Source organism: Carassius carassius, chromosome 22 (genome assembly GCF_963082965.1).
Source record: "Carassius carassius chromosome 22, fCarCar2.1, whole genome shotgun sequence".
Taxonomy (NCBI): domain Eukaryota; kingdom Metazoa; phylum Chordata; class Actinopteri; order Cypriniformes; family Cyprinidae; genus Carassius; species Carassius carassius.
In genome coordinates, this window is record NC_081776.1 from 17,360,933 (window position 1) to 17,382,543 (window position 21,611).

The 21,611-nt window shown below is 41.3% G+C and overlaps 1 protein-coding gene across 1 annotated transcript in view; it reads left to right on the forward strand.

Moving 5' to 3' along the window:
* The first annotated feature begins 292 nt into the window (after positions 1-292).
* iqsec3a (IQ motif and Sec7 domain ArfGEF 3a) overlaps positions 293-21,611 on the forward strand; it is a 221,456-nt gene continuing 200,137 nt past the window's right edge. The window contains exon 1 of the mRNA XM_059505523.1: positions 293-417. The gene's annotated coding sequence lies outside the window, so the exon portion shown is untranslated. The remainder of the gene's footprint in view (positions 418-21,611) is intronic.

Below are 21,611 nucleotides of genomic sequence, written 5' to 3' on the forward strand. Positions count from 1 at the left end.
CCAGCAGAGTCTGATTCAAACCCAGCGGCAACGGATCGACGAGCTGGAGAGGAAGGTTGAGGATCTGATCGGCGAGAACCGTCAGCTGAGAGATCCGCATCAATACCACCACCATCACTACCCATCCCCGCGGACCAGCAGCCCTCAGCCGGCCGCTCATCCGCACAAGCATTCGGCGACTCACGGTCAAGCCCAGCCGCAACAGCATCCGTCCAAACAGCCGCAGCATCCCCCGGCAGCTCTCATCCATCACCCGCAACATCTGCAGCTTGTACCGACATCCCCACCGACTCTCAAAGCGACACAGTCCAGCCCGGAGTCCGCGGAGGACGAGAAGACGATCCCGTCCTGCAAGTCTTTGGTTCCGCAGACTCCTTCGATACTGTGCCGGTCCGTTGGACTCGCCAGGAAACCGGAGTAAGTAAAAATCACACTGACAAACGAACAGTATCCTACATCACACACACACTCTATTACCGGATGATCAAGCTGCATTTTTATGCTTTCAGAAATCGGTACATTACAGAGTCTATTCGCTAAAGGGTATGCAATTATAACTATACATATTCACATTTCCATTGATACATTCTATCTAATAATAATACATTTAATTTTAAGCACCTTTCAAACATCAAATGAAGCTCAAAATGCTTCATATATTAGAAAATAAAATCTATAAACCAAATACTAACAAATTACAAACAATGAAAGTATTATATGTAATACATATAACACTTGGATGACATAAGGATGGATAATTTTACAGTGTATTACAATCAGGGTATTAAACATTGTATTACAGTGTATTGGCTTTAAATACCTTTATAAAGTATTACTGTTCATATAGATAATATGAATCATGTGTAATGTAGATTGTTTAAAAAATACATTAAGTTGTTAAATCAAGACATTAAGTTGGAAATTAAATATATCTGACTGTTAAAAATGATGATGATGATTTTTTTTTTAATGTTACCTATAGTCTGAGTGATTCTGTCATACTAATTAATAGTTTTAAAGGGGTCATATGATGTGATTTCAGTTATTCCTTTCTCTTTGAAGTGTATCTCTTGGTGCATAAAAAAGATCTATAAAGTTGCAAAGACTAAAATCTTAAATCCAAAGAGATATTCTTTATAAAAGTTAAGACTCGTCCACACCCACTAAAACGGCTTGTTCAAAAACACCCCCACATCTCTATGTCACTATGTGGGAAGATTTGCATAACGCCGTCCAAATTTTCACGCAAAGAAAGAAGGAGTAACTTTTATTCTCTCTGTTGTCACTGCTGTCGTGTCGTGGAGTCACTGTGTGTTTTGCTGTGAAAGAGAAACTACTTGTTTGGCCTTCCAAAAGAGGACACTACTAGAAATCAACAGTTAAGTTGTATTTCAACACTGTTCCAGAACAGTCCAACCCAAATATTCAGATGTGTGCTGTGCATTTTATGGAGGATGAGGACTGTTTCCTGGACCAGTAGCTTGCAATGCATCTGTGACACAATGGCTGTTTCTATAAAGTCTGGCAGTTCAAACGCTGTAAGGACAGTCTGGCGCTTCTGACTCACAGCTTGTAAGTACGCTATTTATATGTAATTAAATTGCCAATGATTATTCAAACTCAAGTTTTGAGCAGTGTAGAGCAGGCTTGTCTGTTGTTTCTCAGATCACAATATGCAATGCAATGCGTAAAAAGACAGTGTCATTATAATCAGTAATTATGTCAGAACTGGATGCAACAAATACCTCATTTGTAATGGATTATATTGGTTTTGTCTCGTCTATAGATGTCCGAATCGCAAACAAATCTTTCTATTTAACCAGATCTTCTCAGTGAACCGGTCGAACCACCAAATCAAACTGAATCGTGTGAAACGGTTCACGTCTCCAGTATGCACTAATCCACAAATTACTTAAGTTATTTGGTTTATAAATGTGCCTTACATTCCCTCTTGACGCGAAATAAACCAATATCCCGAGTTATTCAGTTACTCCTAACAGTACATTGACTGAACTGCTAAAAGAGAACATTCGGCATTCGGCCAATCACAATGCACTGGATAGTTGGCCAATCAGAGCACATCTCACTTTTTCAGGCCGATGAGCCTTGTAAAAATCTATGCGTTTCAGAAGGAGGGGAATAGAGGAGAAACAATAATGTGCATTATATAGAAAATAATGTTTTTTTTTTAACCTTAAACCACATAAGCACATTGTATTACACCAAATTCACCAAATAATGTTATTTTTAGCATCATCATATGACCCCTTTCTTTTTGAATAACTAGTATATACTATATACTACCACATGAAGAATAAGCAGCAGCTATACCTGACAAAACATTTTAGAGTGTAGAAAATGCATCAAAGTTTACAGAATTACTATTCCAATTTCATGTTTGTATGTGAATCAACGGAAACATTCTATCAATCATAATTTTGATAAATTGGTAGAACCTCAAAATATCACAAAGCAATAACTAGTATTTTCAAAACCAATATGGCAATTATGGTCACCAAGAGGATAAAATATCCTTGAAGAATGAAAATTTAACCTTTTAAATCCTCCTTAGCACACATGTAATTTCCTGTAGCAGGGAAACCTTCCAATACAGGTAGGATTTTAAAGATTACTCTGTAGTGAATAAACTAGATACATTACTACAGTATTTATAAAGATGGCATACAGTAATACTAATAATGTGTCATTACACAACTTTCTGTTTTCTGTTTCTGTTTGTCACAATCAATCTGTAATCACATATTAAATACACTGTGTTCATAATTATTCAGTACTTATGTGAAATTACACTGTAATAGGGACGCTTTAGTGTACCCTAGAACAAAGAAGTAGTAATATTTAATTTGATTTGATTGCTTTACTCATGCTTCTGCAGATAATGAATATGAATGACAATCAACTGGATGTGAGTGTACTATATAGTTCCTTTTCAGGAACTCGAGCTGCGTCTAGCGCTTTGGGGAACGTCCCTGACGAGACCGACTCTGAATATCGTGTGCAATCCGTCCATCGGAAAGGCGTGACGTCACGGGCGGGGTGACGTAGCGACCAGGAAGCTATAAAAGCACGTGCCGTGCAGCTGGCCTCAGCTTCGAATCTGTCAGCAAGCGCTCTGTGTGTGCATGTCAAAAGTCTGTCCTGTTGGTCCTATTTATTGTTGTCTGTCCCTTAGCCATTAAAAGATCGCTAAAACAGCTCAATATGCCAAAACAAAAGCAAAAGACCTAACATATGAAGGGCGATTCCAAGACACGTTATAGATTGTGTGTTCCTCCCTGCCCTCGCTACATTACGAGTGGGGATACACACAGTTTGTGCGTGGCTTACCTGGGATCGAAGCACGCTGAGTCGGCTCTCGAGGGGGCCGACTGCCCGCATTGTGAACGAATGCCAATGCGGACGCTTCGATCCCGCAGGGCTCTCTTCGAGAAGTGAGCCTTCGCAAGCGTTCCTCGCGATGCCGGTTCCGCTTTCGCCGAGGCGAAGCCGCGCCGGCATTCGTTGGGTTCGCAGATCGATCTGCTGGAAGGTATGGAGACGGGCACGTCCTTATCTCCTACCGTACCCACCAGATCTGCCTGATTCCGGGGTTTGGAAGCCCGAGCTTCGGCTCTTCCCCCCGAGCGTCGGGCTTGACGCTATGCCTTTCTTTCTCCGAGGAGATTGATACGGAGGGCGTCGGCGAGCTTGTAGTTGCACAAACAAAGTTGCATAAGCACAGTATAAAACAAACAGTGTCATTATACGGGCAGCGTTAGTGAGCAGCTATTTAATCTCCGAGGGGATTAATATTGTTTGTGTGACTAAGCTATTCGCGCGCTGTCGAGGCAACGCGTGTATTACATCATTTTCAGTTTTGATGTGAATTTTTCCATACCCGACCGCGTGTCTGGTTATTTTAACTCCATTTAATAAGCAGGAGTTGGTTCTATCACTTCAATGTGTACTTTATCACAATCTAGACCGTGTTTACTTGTCTGATTGTTTGATTTCACTAAATTCTGAGGAATATGGATTGCATTAGATTCTGAGGAATCTAATGACTGTTATCTAACTTCGAGAAGTTCAATATATCACTTCAATGTGTATTGTATCACAATCCAGACTGTATTTACTTGTCTGATTGTTTGATTTCATTAAATTCTGAGGAATATAATGACAGGTATTTGACTCATGAAGTTAGATGTACTGGAGGGACTGCTGGGCGGGAGCAGCCCCCTCCGCGTACAAACAGTCACGACTACAGAGGGCAGCCCCTACTGGGGTAGAGCGGTGTCCACCTCATTACACGGTGCCCGTCTCACCTCAGTGCCCTCGGGAGGTGGGTCTGCCAACCCTGCCGGAGTTTCAGGGTGCAGCGGCCTCCAGCGAGCACTACTCAGTTATTTCCGCCCGTGAGCGTAGCGGAGCTGGGATGCTCGCCTCCCCTTCGGGGGCCTCTTACTCCAGAGATCAGTCTCGAGAGACTGATTCCCTTAGTACATTAGCTAGCAGCGTGGAAACTACTGCCAATGTATCTCAATGGGTCCTGCGCACAGTGGAAAGACAATAGTCGGCCTCCTGCAGGCTCTGGTTATGGAACAAAAAAAAGTGAATACCCTTTTTAGGAAGGAGGCCATCGAGGTGGTCCCTCCTCTAGTCGGGGAGTCCGGGATTTAGCCGGTATTTCATAGTTCCAAAGAAGGATGGGGAGTTGCGTTCGATCTTAGACTTATGTCATCTAAACCTCTCAGTAATGTCACTGAAGTTCAAAATGCTCACTGTCAAACAGATTGTAGCTCAAATCAGATCCGAGGACTGGTTTGTCACAATAGATCTCAAGACGCATACTTCCATATCCATCCTTCCACAACACAGGAAGTTTCTGAGGTTCGCTTTTGGGGGCAAAGCCTACCAATACTGAGTACTTCCCTTTGGCCTCGCACTCTCACCCCGCACGTTCACGAAATGTGTAGATGCGGCTCTGGTATCCCTCCGTATGCAGGGCATCCGCATTCTGAACTATATCGACGATTGGTTGATTCTAGCTCAATCAGAGCAGATGGCGGTTCGACATTGAGATGTCGTCCTCGCACACATGGGGGAGCTGGGTTTGAGACTAAATGCCAAGAAGAGTGTACTTTCTCCAGTTCAGAGAACCACCTATCTAGGCGTAGTGTGGAATTCGACCAAGATGCAGGCACGCTTGTCTCCTGCTCGGATCGAGTCGATCCTCACATCAGTCGAGAGAGTCAAAGAAGGCCAGTCACTCACTGTCAAACAATTCCAGAGATTGTTAGGGCTGATGGCAGCTATGTCCAACGTGATACCTTTTGGCCTGCTGTACATGAGACCCCTACAGTGGTGGCTCAAGTCCAAGGGCTTTTCCCCGAGGGGAAATCCACTTCGAGTTATCAAGGTCACGCGGCGGTGCCTTCGTGCCTTAGACATGTGGAAGAAACCTTGGTTCTTGAATCAGGGCATGGTGCTGGGAGCTCCTTGTCGCCGTGTAACGCTAGCGACAGACGCGTCCCTCACCTGTTGGGGTGCGGTCATGAGTGGCCACCCTGCCCGCGGTCTGTGGAGCGATCGCCATCTGACATGGCACATCAATTGCCTAGAGATGCTAGCAGTCTACCGAGCATTGAAATATTTCCTCCCAGACCTGAGAGGCCATCATGTGTTGGTGCGCACCGACAACACATCAGTGGTCTCTTATATCAATCACCAGGGGGGTCTGCGTTCACGCCCCTTGTACAAGCTGGCACACCAGATCCTTCTGTGGTCCCAGGGCAAACTCCTCTCGATCAGAGCAGTGTATATTCCTGGGAGGTTGAATGTGGGAGCAGACATACTGTCGAGGCAGGGGCCGAGGCCCGGGGAATGGATGCTTCACCCCGAGGTGGTGAAGCAGATATGGAGAGTATTTGGCACAGCCCAGGTGGACCTCTTTGCGACTCAGGAGACATCGCAATGTCCCCTCTGGTTCTCTCTAGTTCATCCAGCTCCTCTGGGACTGGACGCTATGGTACAGACCTGGCCGAGGCTTCGTCTGTATGCTTTTCCCCCTATCGCTCTGCTCCCGGGAGTTCTGGCGAGAGTACGCCAGGACGGGGTCCGTCTGTTATTAGTAGCCCCGTTCTGGCCGGGCCGACCATGGTTCTCAGATCTAGTCTCGCTCCTCGACGGCTCTCTGTGGGAGATACCGATCAGGACAGACCTACTCTCACAGGTGCAGGGTACGATAATTCACCCTCGCCCGGAGTTGTTGAAGCTGTGGGTGTGGCCCCTGAGGGGGCACAACTGTTAGCAGCTGGTCTCTCAACCGAGGTTGTTGAGACCCTACTCCAATCCAGAGCTCCCGCTACGAGGAAACTGTACGCCCTGAAGTGGAAACTCTTCACTTCATGGTGCAGAGACCGCCAGCTTGACCCAGCAAACTGCCCAGTTGGTACAGTTCTGGAGTTTTTACAAGCCAGGCTCTCTGCGGGGTTATCCCACTCCACCTTAAAGGTTTACGTGGCGGCCATAGCTGCTTTCCATGTCCCTTTCAATGATCAGTCAGTGGGTAGACACCCCCTAGTTACACGTTTCCTCCGAGGTGCACTGAGGCTGAGACCTCCAGTACGGTCCCGTGTTCCCCCCTGGGACTTGGTTGTGGTGCTAGAGGCTCTTTGTAAAGCTCCATTCGAGCCAATTCAAGAAATCTCAGACAGACATCTAACAATTAAAACTGCCCTGTTATTGGCAATCACCTCTCTAAAGAGAGTTGGAGATCTCCAGGCCCTCTCGGTGGCCCCTACCTACCTAGACTTTGCCCCTGGTATGGCCAAAGCATTCTTACACCCTCGAGCGGGTTATGTTCCGAAAGTTCCCTCTGTCACACCACAACCTATCGTGCTGCAGGCCTTCTGTCCTCCTCCCTTTTGGGAGCCAGACCAAGAGAAGCTAAACTGTATGTGTCCAGTGCGAGCACTGGACGCATACGTCCACATAGCTGCCCTGTGGAGAAAATCCGACCAACTGCTTGTTTGCTATGGTCCTTCTAACAAGGGTTCTCCTGCCACCAAGCAGACCCTTAGTCGTTGGATAGTCGAGGCTATCAACGTCTCCTATGAGTCCTCTGGTCTTCCCCCTCCTTTGGGGGCCAAGGCTCACTCTACTCGGGGTATGGCGGCCTCCAAGGCCTTCTCAGCAGGTGTGTCCCTCTTGGACATCTGCAACGCTGCGGGGTGGTCCACGCCCTCTACATTTGTCCGATTTTACAATCTTGACATCCGAGCCACGCCGGGCTCTTCTGTTCTCTCGTCTTAGCTGTGCTCTTCGGATACACAATAGGCAGGGATTTGGAAGTCTGGCAGCGTTGGCACATGCTTTTATAGCTTCCTGGTCGCTACGTCACCCCGCCCGTTACGCCCGTGACGTCACGCCTTTCCGATGGACGGATTGCACACGATATTCAGAGTCGGTCTCGTCAGGGACGTTCCCCAAAGCGCTAGACGCAGCGTCTCGTTCCTTCAAGGAACTAGGGTTACATACGTAACCTTGAGGCGATTTTCTGGGTGTTTTAACACACTGACTGGCTTTTGTCAACACAACTCAAGAAAACCAACTCATGCAGATTGCCTCAGTAAATCCTCCCTAATATCAAAGGTCATTTTATGGTACTTTCTACGAATCTGCTGAACAAATAATATCTGGCTTTATCTTGCTATGATGTTGTGGTGTAACTGGACTGATGACACTTAAAATCTGAAAGTGAGAGAGTAAAATAATTGTCTTTAGGTATTAACTCGCAACCTGATTAAGATAAAATTTAAGACAAAAATAAAGTGAATACTGTAGAAAGTTATTAAACCAAATCAGCTGAGTAATAGAAGATATTAAAGAGATATCCCAAGTCCAGTATAAGCATAGTCGACTTCACTTGTGGCATAATGTTGATTACAACAATAATTGATTTTGATTGGTTGCTCCTTTTCTTTAAAAAAAAAAAGAAAAAAGGTAAAAGAAAAACTGGCTTACAATGAGGCACTTGCAGAAGACTCCATAAACTGTAAAATATTCATTGTTTCAATAGTATAGCCACAGGTCATAAACAATATGCATCGTAACATGATTTTAGTGTGACAAAATTGCTTTCTTACCTTTTCTGTGTAAAATGTTATACAATACATGATAATGTATATGGCAATATAATATGACAACATAATACTAAAACCCTAAAACGATTGTAAACATGATGAGAACAACATTTCAGCTCAAATAACACTAAATTGTATTAGGAGATTTTATAAAAGTGCCTTTATAAATTTCTAAGCATTGCACCTCTGCTTTTACTCAAAAAAAAAGAAAAAAAAAAAAAAAAGAAATTCAAACATCAGATTGCATGCTGTTTACTAATCATGCATTATGGTAAAAGTGGTTTGTCACACTAAAATCAAACTGCATGTATGATTTTTTTTTTTTTTTTTTACATACTAAATTTGAATAGGAGATCACCTGGCACAGCATTACACTGGCAATGTGGAGGCTTTCAGTATGAGTCCTGTGAAACAATAGTCATGAAAAGAGCTCAAAGGAAGCTAACATTGCATGGTTACTTCAGCAAATGAGTTTTGATACCACACTTGCTTTTGTTAACCCTGTTGGTCAGGTTTAGGGAAGGGATTAGTTTAGGTTTATAATTATTTTAAAATACAACAAAGTGTTTTAGCGTCACTCACCGGATATTTCAATAGCACAGATGCCAGACGTTATTATTCACCTAGATGGATGTGAACATATTAGATATAAGATGTACCTGTAACTTATTTGGTAGGTTCTCTTCAAACATTGGAAAGTGAAAATTGACCGCAGAAATGTCCATTTTAGCATTGCTTTAAGAAACACTGAGAATACAACATAATTGCTTTGCATTAGTAATCTGACACATCTGAGCTGATTTGAGTTAGGCTCTATCTTGGATATGAGGCTTTATCTCCTTAAAACCATCCACTTAAGAAGGATATATATATATATATATATATATATATATATATATATATATAATAATGTTTTTTTTTTTTTGTGTGCATATACCAGATGTCACAGTGAGTCACCAGAGCTGGGATCTGAAAGGGCACAGGTCAGATGAACCTGCGTGCTGTGGAATTAATGTGCAGCCTAAGATTAATGGTAGTCATAAATCACACTTGAAGGTTAAAATGGAAGGATTAAATAAATAAACCACAGGGAATGTTGGTTAGGCTGTATGCTACTATACATATATATATATATATATATATATATATATGCCATGTGTACTTGGGTATCCAGTGACAACATAAACTCACATTTAATTAGATAGAAACTAGTTCTCAATTTTAACCACCACCTCTGGCATCATCAACTTTCCCTTTATCAGTTAGACATTTTGAAAGCCAAAACTGTTTAAGATCTCAGCGAGGGTCTGGTGTAACTCATAGGCAGATGTGATTTTATTGCATTACACACTGAATGACAGATGGCATACTTTAGAAATATGTGATATTTCTGAATGCATGTTTTATAAGGGAGTGTTCATATTTACTTACCATATTGATTGCAGTATTGTGTAATAGAGGCATTTAGAGGACTTGGATTATATGAGTACTTAATTTGAATAATGCACATGCTAATTGTTAGTTGAGGCCTACATATCTGTAGGCCAATATTTTCCAGTCAGCAGCTTAATATATTTCTCAGCTGATGTCACAGACCTCAAAGCACACATGCAATCAGGTTTAAACGCCATCTGTTGTATTTGGCATCTGTCTTTGCTGAAATATCCAGGAACACAGAATGATTGGAATGCTAAGAATATACTGTAAAGCAGCATGTCCAAATATGCTATAAAACCCTAGACAGAACCTAAGTTTTTTCATAATTGAATACCATGAAATGTAATCTAAAGTCAGCAACTGTTCTAAAGGGAGAACTCCTTTGGCTGTAATTAATATTAATGAAATATATGTTTTTAAATTTTGTTGCCACAAATTATACATCCGTCTTTTGCTATGCAACCAAACGAACAAAATAGGACGTTTTGTGTGAGAGCAGCCTCCGGGTTCAAATATGAATGAAACATACACTGCATGAAAATGTTTGGTGTTCCATAATGTTCCCTTTGCCTCATTTTGGATACCCCATAAAAAAATGAAAAATAAAAATAAAAGAAAAACGTCAGGTCGTGCAAAGACTATCTTGTAACTTTGCATGTAAATCTAGATTTATTCACATTGGTCTCTACTTGAACACACTTGCCTGAAGAAAGTGTGGGGGACAAATTGACATTTTATTAAAAGTGGAGGGAGATGTCCCCCATTTATTTCTAACTGACAATGAGTACATGTCCTTTTCAGTTGCTAAATTGGCTATTGAAACTAATTTCATGCGTGTTTTCATGGAAACAAGGAAATTCCCTAGTGATCCCAAACTTTTGAACAGTAGTGTATATAAAGTAATATTTATTACAGAAATAATATATTTTTAAAAACTATACTTGTCACACATATCACATTTACATTTATTCATTTAGCTGACGCTTTTATCCAAAGCGACTTACAATTGCTATATATGTCAGAGGTTGCACGCCTCTGGAGCAACTAGGGGTTAAGTGTCTTGCTCAGGGACACACTGGCGGTTCACAGTGGATTCGAACCCGGGTCTCCCACACCACAGGCTTGCGTCTTATCCACTGCGCTAGCACCACCCCTTATCACATAAGACAGGATGTGAACACCACAGTGTTTATTTAAAGAATAGTGATTACTGATGGAGCAGTGATAAACAGTGATGATATGCGCATGGAGTAACACAGTATTTGGTTGCAAGTAATGTGAAGTAATGTGCGTTAATTTAAGCAGCATAAATGTAAAGCCTATGTTCTTGTGCTTATATTTTCTCTAAGCTACACAGTTTTACACCATATTTTAGATTTGAAACATTTAACAGGTGTGCAGTATTATTTATATAATATGAATTATGTGTTATATTATCCTAAAGAAATGGTGGTTTACTTTTCATTGGAGTATAAAAAGTGGTAGCCTATTTTAGCGAGCTAGGCTACAAACATGGATCTATATGCAAAATGTCAATATTCTCACATATTAGGCCTATATTTGTCACAAGTACTTTTTTTATTTAGATTTAAAAAATCCTTTAATAAAACAGCATGCATTTTTGAAACTGAAAAGAATGGACGGATTAATAAAACGTCCTCATGTTTAAACAAGTTTTCTCATTATAATAATAAGTGCACATGATGTAAAAAAAGCTTAATTAATTGTCAACTTCAATGATTTGAAAGGGAGACTCCTTTACTTGCTTTTATACAGTTTAAGTAAAACTCAAAACAAAAGCAAAAAATTATAAAATAAAAATTGCAGTTAAATGTGGGAGTGAATACTATTACTATTACTACTAACTCTAAATATATGATGCTGAGTAACGCGATACATTTATTTCTATTTGTCTACATATTTTATATTCATTACAAATCTTGTTTGGTTTTATTTTGTATGATTGCAAGTAAAGAATAATTAACTTTGTAATTCATATGCAAAATGTTAAACTTCAATTATGTCTTTACCATTTTATAATTATTTGTACAATAACCTGCTTTGTATCTGTATTATTTAAAACAAAAGAGATTTATGAAAACACGTTTATGAGAGTCATGCATCCGTTTAATCTTAATCAAAAACACTAATGATCAATGGATTGGAGTGACATCAGCAAGATCACTTTAAAACATCAAACTGCCTTCAATTTACAGGTTATAACTGCATCCGTTTTAGTTGTAGAATTGTGAAGGTTTATTTTAATGTGGATTCCATACTGTATCCGAAAAGCAATGTGGTCTGTTACTATTCATATTCAAGTGTTTTTGCGTAAACTAATTAAAGGGTTGGATCACCTGAAAAAAAAAATGTCCATGTTCTACTCACCCTCAAAGCATCTTAGGTGTATAATTCCTAGGTCGAGTTATATTTACAATGGTCCTGGCCACTCAAAGCCTTTCAATGGGCGTAATATTAGTTGTCAACAGTTCAGAAGACGTGAAATAAAGTGTGCACATCTGTAATAAAAAGTCCCTCACATGGCCCCAGGGGGTGAATAAAGCTACAGCTCCCCCTGTAGCGAATCCATGTGTTTTTGTAAGATAATATCCACATTTCAAACGATATATAAACACTTTTTTCTAACATCTGCTGACTGTGGGACATGGAAGACGTAAGCATCGCGCGCGCCTCTGGGAAATGTAGGAGCAAAGGAAACAAAGTTTCCTTACTTTAGCAAAGAAAATCCAGTCTCCTCTTGAATATTTCAAAATCCTCCAATGTGTTTCTTTACAAATCCTTGTTTTTTGCTTCTAATTCGTGACCAGCATTTTGTTTTGTTCTCTCTCCATGATTGTCACTAACCACGCAGCACTGACAAACTATGACATCCGCCTGCACATCTTCCGGTTCCCCACAGTCAGCAGAAGTGGGAAAAAATGGTTTATTTATTAAAATTGAAATACAAATGTATAGGCCTATTTTATTTTTTGAGAATGGTCAACCCTTCTCCATTCTGCAGATATTGTTGCTTCTGGTTTGTGCATTGTGAATCACAGAAAGTCTACAAAATGTGTTGTCTCCCAAAAACTCATGTTTATTTGCCAAGTATAAAATAGCCTATAAAACACGTTCAAAGACGGATAATTTTCTGATGTCTGGACTCTGTTTGGGATTTTGTAAAACATAAAAAGGTGGTTCAATATATTGGTAATGAATACATTCTGTGAAAATTTATATTTCAGGTTTTGACTGAATGTCAAGTCATTAACGCTGGAATTGCTCAATAATGAAACTAAAAAGGATTAGGCCTATGATGTCTCTGGATAGCTTTTTATTACTGCAATATATTTTTACATTTGTATTGCCAAAACGACTGTATCGTTGCTGTGTACAATTAAAACCTCATGTCTCCTGAGAAAAAAACAAAACCATATTATATGTAATACTCTGTATGCGGTTGCAAAAATTGCAAAAGCCAAACCAAACGAGGCATTTGTCCTAAAACAGACACTTTGCCTAAACCTGCTCTGCACGTTTGAAATGCTCTTCAGATATTTTCCATATGAAGCAGCAAGAGATTCATAACTTTATTTCAACGCCCACAAGCTATACATAACTACCCCAAAACCCCAACCTAAATTCAGTAACACTGGTTGCTTAGTGTAAAATGGACATGCTCTATCTAAGAGAAAAAGAAAAAGAAGTGGTGTAACATAAACCATTGAACTGCAGAATACATTTATCCGTTTTTATTTTTTTGCCTACAGCAAAACTGACTTATAGACTCATAGCACTGTTATTTTTCAATCTCACATAAAAATGATTAATGGAACAAAAACACATTTTTGCTGTAATAATAATTAATTATTAATAATTAAATATGAACTAAAGCACGATAATATTAACCTTTTACTTTCATTATTAGCCCTTCATGGATTTAGTCTTATATGTATTATATATAGCTTATTGTGAATAAAAACCATCAGTTTCGGACAGACAAAGCTAAACTGCACCTGCTTTTAGTGCTTTGCATTTCAGCCCGAGCTCGACATGTTCACGTAGACAGAGACGGCAGAAAGCACATTAGGTTTATTTGATCTATTTTACAGAAGCACTTTGTTTATATTTGTGTAAGTGTACACAAAAATAAGGGTACATCATTTACAGTTCCGAATGAAATATTAATCTTATCTGTATGTGCAGAAATGACAGCATACTTCAAGTTGTTTCCACTGTTATACATTACTAACACAAGCATTCTTAAACTATCTACAATAAGTGGATCATCAAAATAGCCTGTTAATCAAATTGATTAGTGGGAGTCTTGACCAGCCAACTCTTAAAACTCAAACTTTGTAGTAACTTACAATACAAAGAGAGAAATAGAGAGAGAGAGGGTAGTAATGAACAGAAATAGTAATGAATAAATTAATGAAATTAGAAAAAAAATAGTAATATTGTTAGAAGCTCAATAATCTATGCAGGATTCCATTCTCCTTAGGCAGGAAGAAGAATTTTGAAGCAACATGGGGTTTGGAAGGGTGGATGTATCCCTGTTTCAGAGCCTCTGCTGCATAGTCCTCCATGGCCATCTGCTCTGGTAATGACAGGTGATAGACTCATCCTTTGGGCAGAGGTAGACATGGCAAGAGATCACTGGCATGTTATGTGGAGGAAGTTGGGAGGTCCTTTGTGGACTGAAGATTTCGAGGTATGGATAATATTCCCTGGGGACATCTACCTGGCTCTCAGAATATGGGCAAAAGATTTTGCATTGATGTAGAAGGGTTGTTTTTCCACAAGGTATTTTTGAGGATGATGCTGAGGTACATAAAGGCATCTTTGGAAGCATTGTTCACCCCACTTGAGGATCTCTCCAGTAGCCAACAACAGTCAAGGAGAATGATGTTGAACCCAAGGACATCCCAGGATGACTTCAGCAGTCAAGATCTCCAGTACCAGTAAAGAGGTGATTTCCTGATGGGTACACCCTAGCTGAAGTTGGAGTGTGGCTGTACAGTTGGAGTGTGGCTGTACAGTGGGAAACACTGTAATGGCCCATGGTTTGCCCACAATGGAGTGGATGGGGAGTTTCAGATTGCAAGGGATCATTTGGAGTGCTGACATTAGAGATTCCTGGAGAAAAAGTTTCTGGCCACTCCTGAGTCGTAACTGTATAGGAGACATAATTAGAAAATCAATACTTAAGTGTCTTGAAAAGTGGTTGAATGATGACGACATCAAGGCATGTTCTGTAAACCTTTTAAACATGTACAAACAGCAAAAACCTACATTACACACAAATATTATACAGAACAAAGAAACATCTGACCACACATGAATAAAACAAATATAATGGGAAACTCTGTGATGACACTTTGTGATGAAATGGTCGCCAGCTCCTCAATACAGATACAGCCTTTCCATCACATGTCTCTGAAGTAAAAAAGATGACAAGAATACAATGGAGACGAAGCAGCAATGAGGAGAACAATGAGGAAGAGTCAGGTAAGTCTAAACAGGTAAGTAACAAGTCCAACAGTGACGACATACGCAAGCAAGTATAGACAATTAATGACCATTTTGTCTAAGTGTTTATAGTGTCTTTAATTACAGTGATAATCCGTGACAGGTGTGGCTGAAAGCGTGTCCACTAGTGGTCTCACTTTCCCATATAGTGACCCCACTGCAGGGACTACATTTCCCACAAGCCTTTGTCTGGATTCATCACTGTTAATTGCAAACCTGTTAATTGCACTCAGCTGTTCCCACTTTCATTGTTTTCACCTGTCCATATATACCCTGTTTGTTTCTATCATTTTCATGGAGTCCTTGGTTTATGTCACCCTGCTTTTTCGCGTTCCCTAGTGTTTGTCATGTTTCTTGTTTTGGACTGCCTTTGTGGATATTGACCTCTTGCCTGACTGGATTATGATTATTTGGATTCTCCTAATAAAACACTGCAACTGGATCTCTCTGTTTGTGTGTATGTCTGTGACAGAAGGACTCCCTCATGCCCAGGTCTAGCGGTGTGGGATTTCGAATCCGTTCCCCAGTCACCATGCAGAAGCGGAAGGGGAGACTTCTGAACCTAACCACCCTCCGTGGTGTGAGGTGGGTGGTTTGGCTCAGAAGTTTTGGACTATGGCAGTAGGGCTGGGATATAATGATGAGGCACTGAAGGACCTGTTTAACGCCTGCCTGGATGACCCTTTGCCTCGGTGGGAGATGAAGGGGCTGGCAGTCCTGGACTTTTGGGGGTTCACCAGTTACCTACACCATCATGCTCAGTGGGATACACTGACCACACCCGTCTCTCCAGACACGATGGACGACTCTATGCCTGTGTCTCCAGACAAGACCACTGCACAAGGTGGCCGCCAGCCCAGCGCAACTGCCTAAGATGGCCGTCAGCTCAGCACCACGGCACAAGATGGCTGCCAGCCCAGCGCCACTGCACAAGGTGGCCGCTAGCCCAGCGCCACTGCACAAGATGGCCGCCAGCCCAGCACCACTGCACAAGATGGCCGCCAGCCCAGTGCCACTGCTCACTTTGGCTGCCAGCACAGTGCCACTGCACAAGATGGCCGCCAGCCCAGAGCCACTGCACAAGATGGCTGCCAGCCCAGCACCACTGCACAGGATGGCCACCAGCCCAGCGCCACTACATCAGATGGCCGCCAGCACAGCGCCACTGCACAAGATTGCAGCCACAGTAGACTTTCCAGACTCGACTCAGATCCTCGTCAACTTTCCAGAGTCGCGTCAGGTTCCTGTTGACTCTCCAGAGTCACATCAGGTCCCTGCGGACTCTCCAGAGCCGAGTCAGGTCCCTGTTGACTTTCCCGAGTCGAGTCAGGTCCCGTTGACTTTCCAGAGTTGAGTCAGGTCCCCGTGGACTCGCCAGAGTCGAGTCAGGTCCCCGTGGACTCTCCAGAGTCAAGTCAGGTCCCTGTTTACTCTCCAGAGTTGAGTCAGGTCCCCGTGGACGCTCCAGAGTCAAGTCAGGTCCCCGTGGACTCTCCAGAGTCGAGTCAGGTCCCCATTTATCAGGTCCCTGTTGATTTTCCAGAATTGAGTCAGGTCCCTGCTGATCAGATCCCCGTTGACTTTCCAGAGTCGAGGTCAGGTCCCCGCTGATCAGGTCCCCATTGATTTTCCAGAGTCAAGTCAGGTCCCTGCTGATCAGGTCCCCGTTGACTTTCAGGAGTCAACTATGGTCCCCGCTGAGCGGGTCCCCATTGATTTTCCAGAGTCAAGTTGGGTCCCCGTGGACGCTCCAGAGTCGAGTCAGGTCCCCATTGAGTTCCCAGAGTCTAGTCAGGTCCCCATTGATCAGGTCCCCGTTGAGTTCCCAGAGTCAAGTCAGGTCCCCATTGATAAAGTCCCCGTTGATTTCCCAGAGTCTAGTCAGATCACCATTGATCAGGTCCCCGTTGATTTTGAGTCAGGTCAAGTCACCCATGAGTCAAGTAAAACCACAGTTAAACCTCGTGAGGCAAGTCAAGTCACCATTGACCTCCGTGAACAAGGTCAAGTCACGGTTGATCTCCGTGAACAGGGTCAAGTCACGGTTGATCTTTATGAGTCCAGTCAAATCACTACCGTTCTTCCAGAGCCTGGTCACGTTTCAGCTGAACTTCCAAAGCCTCATCACATCCTGTCTGTTGTATCCAGCAATGCTCTCTCAGCCTGTTTTATTGCTGTCAAGGAGACTGTTACGGCTGTGGAACCTCCAGTGGTGGCGGCAACTGCTGCAGAACCTATGGAGGCTATGGAGGCCACCTATGAACTCACCGCCTGCCCTGTCATGGCCATGGAGGCCATCTACCATCTCATCATAGCCACGGAGGCCACCCTTAACCTGTTCATGTTCACTGTTTTTGTCTTACCTGGCCAGACTTGCTCTCCTGTGCCATCGACTCCACTGTGGTGGTCCTCTGCTCCGCCCTTGTGGGCTTCTGTCTCATCTGCTTGGCTGTGGTGGTCCTCTGCGCCGCCCTGGTGGGCTTCTGTCTCGTCGGCACGGCTGTGGTGGTCCTCTGCTCCACCCTGGTGTGCTTCGGTCCCGTCTGCTCGGCTGTGGTGGTCCTCTGCTCCACCCTGGTGGGCTTTGGTCTCGTCGGCACAGCTGTGGTGGTCCTTTGCGCCACCCTGGTGGGCTTCTGTCTCATCCCCATGGCTGTGGTGGTCCTCTGCTCCGCCCTGGTGGGCTTCTGTCTCATCCGCACGGCTGTGGTGGTCCTCTGCGCCGCCCCGGTGGGCTCCAGTTCTGCCTGCGCCACCCCGGTGGGCTGCAGTTCCACCTGCTCCACCCTGGATTCCTGCTCTGTCTGCACTGCCCTGGGCACCTGAACCTTCCGATCCGCCCTGGTCTCTTTGTTTTGTTTTGTTGTTGTTTTTTTTTCACTTAAAATTAAAATATGTAATGTAATAATTAGGGGTGTGTCCGGAGCATACCTTATTCGGAATGGCAAGGATAATGGCTTCAAAAACGAATAATATTAAAAGATATTCAAAGTTTGTTCTCTTCCCCTTATGAGTGGCATCAGCTCTGAAAGCTGCATTTAAGCTCTAAAAGCTTAATTTGAGTCAACTCCAGACAGGTTCTTGTCTTCACTTTTGGCCAGGGACACAAGTTTGTTTTGGAGTTTCTCTCAAATGAGGACAAAGTTGTTTTTCTAATTTGGCTGTAATGCTCAGAAAACATGGGATTAATGTGATGTAAAGATATAAGGGCATGAGGGAAGGTGGAGGAAGCCTGGTTTTCACAAATGTTCCTGATGAGTGACGACAGCAAGGAGATGAAAGTTTGACCTAATTTGTGTGGTAATTAGATTTTTTTTGACTCATTTAATATTTTCCCCATTTTTCACTTGCACAGAGAGTAAAGAAGGGATGGGGAAATATTGGGAAAAAAGGAATAATTTGATTAATGCATGGTATGGGTCAGGATCAAATCTGTGTTGTCTACAATAGCACCACAGCTCAATGTTTTTTTTAAAGCAATATTGGTACCACTTTACAATACATTTCCATTGGTTAACTACATTAGTCATTACCGTAGCCATAATGATGCTAAAAAGAAATTTGCCATTTTGGGGATAAAATCATGAAGTATACATATTAGATCTGTACATTTTGTAAACTTGCAAACCTCCTTGACAGTTGCAGTTTGTGACTTTACCCTCCATTCAAGTCACTCCTTCCAATGCTAATTACTGTTTGATTATGAATGTGCATGTGTATGTGTGTGTGTGTGTGTGTGTGTCTGTGTGGAGTGGGCTATTGAGGTACAGGTTGATCTTGGGCATCCCTCTGGCTCTGAAGTGCTGCCTCAGGTGCGACCCACAACATCGGCAACTCTCACCTCAATAAGAACACAGGTGTTCGCCCAAGTGATCTGACTTGTACTTTTACACACACACATTTACATCTTCTATAAATATGAATACACACACTTGCATATTCCCTCCGGCATACACCTACTCCCTGTCTGCTCCTTGGCTCCTATGTGGCTCCCCATTTCTCTCCATATTTGTCTGCAGCTGAGGATCTACAGGATAGCAGTGTGTAAGACTGGTCTGTGAAGCTAGATAGAAATGAAGGAAAGCTGTATCTATGCCATTCATAGTACACTTAAAATTGTTTTGATTAATGTAGTTTTTTTTTTCAGTAATACATCCTAACTATGTTATTCACCTGATTTTATTGTAAGAATGAGCTGGTCCATTTGTAACTTGAATGCGTGAGGCTTCTGGTGTCAGCTGCTTTTAGTTATTTTTAGCTGTTCAAAAATAGTCTGTTATGCTGCTTGATATTGCAAACTATTATACTGTATTATATATATATATATATATATATATATATATATATAAATATATATATATATATATATATATATATATATATATATATATATATATATATATATATATATATATATATATATATAATAAACACTGCTTTGTTGCACAAATAGTACGGTTATTGTTCTCCTTATTTAGCTATAGTAACAAATAACTTAGTCTTGCACATTTGTGGAAAATAATTTCTGTGGTTGCAGAAAATTATGGATACAATGTTCCAAAATGTATGTTTATAATAATCATAAACACCATTCATTTTGTAACAATTAATTATTTTATATCCATAAATATACTTTATACATTATTGAATATACAGTTAATTATTTTACATTAAATTAAAACTTGTGTGTCTATATAATTATATGAACAACCAGTGGGTTATTACATGGAATTCTCTCAAACCTTTACAACACAACAGCAATGGTTTTGGTTTAGTTAGATTCAAATATTCAAATACCAGAAGAAAGACTTTAGTTTCACTGAGTAAGTCACATGTTAATTTAGCTATCGTTCAGACTTATTCAAGTGAGTGAACCAATTTGTGATTTGTTTTGAATGATTAATTTGAGACACATTGCAAAAAGAAGATGTGATGTCATCTGACATTCTCTCTCTCATCTTACAGTTAGGACTGCAAGGTCACAACTAAGCTATAACATGATTCCTTTTGCCCTGCTGTTGATGACAAATGTAGATTACTGTAGTAATTGTAGTGTAGTGACTGTCGGAATGTTTAAGTATGGGGTTGATTTCACACCAGCAGAAAAATGCAGACACTCAGTAACCAAACACCCTGAACATCCTTTGGTTCCAGTATTGGTATACAAAATGGAAGTGGTTCTGAATAAAAATCGTTTTCTATTTTCTATTGAGTGCTTTTAGATTGCTCCATTTTTATTTTTATTTTTTTCCAAGTCTTTGCAGCAGCATCTGAAAAAGCCTTGCACATCATTAGTCAGGACCATACATGCTCAGAGACAGGAATGTGGGGGGGGAGGGTGTGAAAAGGTGACTATGCAAAGGTGACTTTCAAACATTTGCTGCACTCCCTGCTGTACCCAATGGACAAAGAGACAGAAAGAGATGGCGATTGGGAAAGGTCGCACACCAGTGGAATTATAAAAGGGAGAGCGACAAAATGATTGTATATAGTGATCACACACTGACTCACTCACAATAAGTGTAATGCTACATTGTGGTACCACTTCCATAAAAAAATAAATGTATATATATATATATATATATATATATATATATATATATATACACACACAACTTTGTATAGTGACTTGGGTATGACACAGGTATTACAAGATTACAAGAAGAGGGTGACTTATGAAGACATAACCCATGTCCCGATTTTTCAAAACGCTTATAAATCATACAGAATGAGTTTTTTTTGAGAAAGTAAAAATGCACAAAGTTTCCTGTGAGGGTTAGGGTTAGGTGTAGGGTTGGTGTAGGGCCATAGAATATACAGTTTCTACAGTATAAAAAACCATTACACATATTTTTTAACTTTTCACAAAAACAAACGTTTGTGCAATTCTATGTTAACCCTATATTATTAATTTCATCATTTTATTCAAGGTCATACTGAATAATTGAAGAATTAAAATGCTAATGACAGTAAAACCAACACAAATGTGACTAAAAGCAATGCCACTGACAGCAGTGATACTCACAGTAATGCTGCTAACAATATGAAAATAGCTCTGTTGTCAGCAACAGCACTGACAACAATGCCTTTGGCAGTAATGCCCCTGACACCAATGCTAATGACAGTAAGACAGTAAAGCCACTGACATCAATATCAATACAGTTTGATAGTAACACCATTTATAGCAACATGACTTAAAGCAGTGCCACTGACAGTAATGTTACCGACAGCTACACAAATGGCAGCAATGCAATTAAGTGCAATGAGACTAACAGTTGACAATGATACTTACAGTGACATCACTGATAGTAAGGTGAGAAAGTTCTTAATTGCTGGTCATAAAAGTATTTTTACTGTTTTAAGAGTGTGATAACCACTGTTTTGGCAATTGCTTTTTATACATTTTATTAATTAAGCTTTTTCTTATTTCAATCTCATCAAAGACACTATATTTCACAACATCTTTTTCTGTTATTGTTATTTTGGAGCACATTTACA